The sequence below is a fragment of the Perissodus microlepis genome, chromosome 13, assembly GCF_051167445.1.
Source record: "Perissodus microlepis isolate ML-2025 ecotype Zambia chromosome 13, ASM5116744v1, whole genome shotgun sequence".
NCBI lineage: Eukaryota > Metazoa > Chordata > Actinopteri > Cichliformes > Cichlidae > Perissodus > Perissodus microlepis.
In genome coordinates, this window is record NC_140473.1 from 29829331 (window position 1) to 29834200 (window position 4870).

The 4870-nt window shown below is 38.3% G+C and overlaps 1 long non-coding RNA gene across 1 annotated transcript; it reads left to right on the top strand.

Annotated features, from left to right (window-relative positions):
* Positions 1 to 469: 469 nt before the first annotated feature.
* On the top strand, positions 470 to 3966 carry LOC146375343 (uncharacterized). Its single transcript, XR_014801956.1, has 2 exons — positions 470 to 2038; positions 2472 to 3966. It is a non-coding gene; the product is annotated as an uncharacterized LOC146375343 (long non-coding RNA).
* Positions 3967 to 4870: the final 904 nt, after the last annotated feature.

Sequence of the window (4870 nt, forward strand, 5' to 3'; positions counted from 1 at the left end):
ATGACTATTAAAAGTCAGCGAGTGTCAGTAATGTTAATGTGGTTATCTTAGTAATACACCGAGTGCTAATATAACAGCTTTAAGATGCATTTGTAGATATTATTACGTGTTTTACCGTCTTTGTGGTGCTAGCTTAAAGTTACGGTGTAAACGTTAGCTTATATTGGAGGAAAGCTGTTACTGGTTAAACGATGTTAGCACAGAAATATTAGCTTCTGTCATGACTGATGAAGGTACTAGTTAATAAAGTTTCTAGTAAAGTGTTTAATCGCAGCCACAGACTGACAGCAAATATGTCGATTAGCTTCAGTGCATCTGTAATAAATATGTGCAAGTTTCAGTGCTTCGTTTAAACTGTATGATACTTATACTGACCCAGGGTCAGTGTAAAATACAATCCTAGCTGTGTGAACAAAGCCTGGCTCCTTTAATCCTGCATGACAAACCTCAGGATGCAGGTTATTATTACTCTTTCCTGCTGGCACACCTGTCACACCTGAGAGTCAGCTAGAAACGTACAGTGACGTGGACATCATGCAAAGACTGCCAGACTCTGTAATACTGCAAATGATCAGTGACTCAGGTTAACACTAAAGTTTAAACGGTACCTCTGTGTCTCTGTGTGCTGAACATCTAGGATTGAGTCAGGCTGCATTGACTGTGGGACTTTAATGTGTTAAAAGCAGGTTGAAGACGGCTCAGAAACATTTGAAGATTAAAATTTAGCATTGTGGCTGCTGGTGGTTTGTAAAGCCTCTACTCAGCTGTATTTTTGTTACTAATTTATGTTTGTTGTTGTTTAACACAGATTTCAGAAGAGCAAATATGCTTAATAGTTTAACTAGATTTCATTTGTCAGTGTGGGACTGCTGAGTCACCTGAAGAACTCATTTCATTCATTCTCCACATGATGTTCATTTACAGAAATGTTTCACAGGAACTGATTTCTCCCAAAGGTTGAACTAGTGTGTTTCCATAGATTACCTCTGTATGAATGTACTTCTTAAATGAAGGCAAGTGTTTGTCCTTTTTTGTTCCTCAGGTACAGTACGTGATATCAAGGGCAGGCGGTCAACACTGGGGGTAGACAAGAAGCAGACGTACTTCCAAGAGGGAGCTGCAGTGAGGACACAGCCAGGTCACTGAGGTCAGAGGTCAGAATCTGAAACAGCTCAGGTTTATATTTTAGAGGTTATAAAAAATCTAAATGTATTTATAAAGAAACCTTTAAATAATAGTCATAATTATGATTATTATAAGAAATATCAAACATTTAAGTGGATTTTCTGTTACACATATTGTGTTAGCCCTGCAATAAACTGGCAGCCTGTCTTTGTCCTGTATCAGCTGGGATAGGCTTCATCCTCCCGCAACCCTGAATTGGATACATTGTATTCCAATTATGTAATCTGATCATTTACAAACTCAAGGTATCTAATCAAAATGTAAGTAATAATTATAAAATGGGAAAGCAGAAATAAGTGTGACATGAATGTAAATGTGTGAGCTGACATAGAGGACAGCTACATGCAGTCAGAAAAACCTTTGTTGTCAAGTTTGCAGGTATATCAGCACGAGACATTCTTACATAGAAGAGACTGTTAAAGTCTCTAACTCAGTGAAGCATTATTGGTCCCGTCTGTTTGGATAAATATAGTAAGTTGATGTATGTCCATTTATTGACACATTTTCTTAAGTGCTTATCCAGTTCAGGATCACAGTGGAGCTGCAGCTGGATATGTTCACTAAATAAACCTTACAAAAGTTAACAATAAACCTGCATCCATGTACGTTGTTGTCCACAGGATGAGAAAATCAAACTGGAAGACTGTGGAACATGTTAATAAATGTTTGTGTGTTTATGCCTGTGTCTTTCACAGGAGGCGCTGGAAGGTTTCCCTAATAGTTCCTGGTGAATCAAAGCAGAACCATAAAGGTTGCTGGATTGCATGATGGCCTTACCCCTGAGCAGTCATCCTGTTAAAGGAGGAACCACTTAGAAGCTGTTTTCAAAGTAGCTGAGCAGATTTCATCTCAAGTAAGCAATTAACTGTTTGTTCGTTTGTTCTGCCACTTAAAGAGCATTTAAGGACGTCTTTTGAGTGTCCAGTTGAATTAATTCTACTGGCTCTCATGGTCATTTGTTATTATAGACATATTTTTCATGTTCATCCAGCTATTTAGTAAATTCTATCTATTTAGTAATATCCGTCAGCTATAAAATGTAATATAAATATAAAAATATCTAAATATCTCCTGTCCTTTATGTTTTAATGATGTAAGACCAGACGTCTGTTATCGTGTTACATTAGCATTCCTCACATATCAATGAGATGCTGCACAGTACAATCCTACTGACACAGCAGAGGGATAACGACGGCTATTCAACATCGTTACACGACACATTCGAGCTGCATGACGCAGACAAAGTGACTAAATCATCTTTTTGTGGTTTATTGTCTTCAAACCAGCAGACAAAGCTGATGGCAGAAGATGTCAGAGAAGAACTTCAGGCCGTGGACTGAAAAGGTATTTTTTTCTTGTTATCAAAAGACATTTGGAGTGGCAGCTTCTACAACTGGTTGTGCTAAAGTAAAGCTTACAGTCTAAGAAATCACAGTGTTGATATTCAGCACAAAGAGAAAAGCTCACTTGTTTGAATTCATTTACAATCATAGTTTTATAAATTCTGACTGTAAACAGCTTTTACAGCTTTGATATTGTTTGACACTCGATATCAGGTGATAGGGTTTAATTTAAAGGTTTCTGTGTCCCAATGAGCCATTTACACTGATCAGTGTCAGTTTAACTGTAACACATTCATTATTTAGATTCAACAAAGAAATAACTGAATGTAAAAAATGGCAGCCCTCAGGCCAGGTTTATAGAGATATATGCATGCATTATGAAATTTATGTATCCCAGATCATTGTTATTCATCTAGTCATGGCAGACCTACCTCTTCCTCCCAAGTTAACTGCAACCCAAAAGAACTAGTGGGGCTATTTACACACTCACAACCAGTGTGGGGTAAAAAGAGCCACCAAAAAGCTGTCAGCCACAGATGTGCTATAAGAGTTAGAAACTCTACTTATGGAGAAACTTTCTAAGTCTAACAGAGGACAGGTACTCCTGCCCAAATAACATGATATAACCCCACATACAGCCCAGCCATAAAATGAACCAAGTCATTTAGTTAAAGACAGCATGGGACCAAATGCATGTAGCCAGCCTGCATCAACCTGACATTTCTTCCTCCTGAATTAAATGAATGAATGGATGAAAGTTAAATGACTACAAACCTAAAGCCACTAGTTCCCACACTGGAGCTCCCTGACACTGTGTGTTAACCGTATTTAGCTTGTATCAACAGTTGTAACAGGCTAAGCCACCTGAGACACTGCATTGAATGATTGTTCCTGTCTTAATGATTTCAGCTGACTGGTTTCAGCTCAGATGTTCTGCTTTTTCCTTTCAGTAGATCAAAGCAGCTCGTGCTCCTTCTGCTTCCAATTTAGAAGAAGAAGAAGAAGGCGAAGGCTTCAGCGAAGTGGCGTTCATGGTCTCAGTGAACAGTCACGGTCACACACTGCATGTGGTTTTAAAAGCAACATGTCTGTTCACCACAACAATGGAGATGTGTAATATTAGTGCAGCTACGGTTTGTTTTTGAACATCAGTTCTGTTTTCTACTTTGATCACTTAGACCAAAAAAGTGTTGTTTTCAGATTCTTTCTTTTACATCTATAAACCACCTGTTCATTTTTTTATTACAATTAGTTTCACATAAATGTTAGTGTTTCCTTTATGATCTTTTAATGCTTACACTACACTGTACATGTCTACATTAGAGACATTTCTGTTACCTGTTTCTGTTGACTCAGAGTTGTGAAATGTTCTTTTATTTGATGCACAATATGAAGTTCATAATTTTCTTACAAATAAAACTCTAATGACAAACATGAACAGCTGTGCTTATTTCTGAGACATGAGTTTTGAATGTGTTCATATTTAGACAGTGTGCATCTGTATGCTGAAACTGTAATGGTGAACCTGAGGTGATGGTCAACAGAAGGCAAATATATATCAATATAAAACAATATTGAAGTAATGTCTTTACCCTCTGCAGCGTGTGGACGCTGTGCACGCAGTCACCTTATTCACTGTAGTAAACATGCACCGCTAGCTCACGTGACTGACTGTCTCCATGGTTACATCGTATATTATTAGCTATGTAAACAGCTTCCAAAGATACCGCCATAGCTCTCTGCAGCTGTAACACTTAAACACTTTGCAAATCATTTCACGTGTTTGATAGTTATGAAGACAGAATATGTTTTTAAGGTCATGCTAGGCGGTTGCTATGGTGGTTGCTGTGGACTTGGGTGGACCGCGTCCGATTCCTGTTATTAGCTGTCCGCCGTAGGAAGGCTGCGTTCCATTTACAAGTAGTGACAGTCTGCCGCAACTCGAACTCAAACCCCGCTTTGTTCTTTAATTATAGGCCTTTTATAGCCGTTCATGACACGCACACACACACATAAAGCACTTTGCCTCACCATGAGAATGCAAGTTTACCTAACCTAACCTTAAAGTATCTGATATAGGATAGAAAAATGAAGCAACCAGAGATTTAATGATGAAGACTCTGGGTTCTGTAGTTCACGTTTTACAGTCCTGAATGACTCTTTGCATATGATTTATTGAAGAGGAGTTTAGAATGCACTTTACATTTAGACTGTTGCTGTTTCATTTTTTACATTGTTGCCGTGTTATGTCATAAATAAGGTTCACCTGCTGGGGGTTTGATGGATCAGCTGGACAATACAGTCAAAGACAGACTTCATTCATCATATGCAAGAATCCTAGT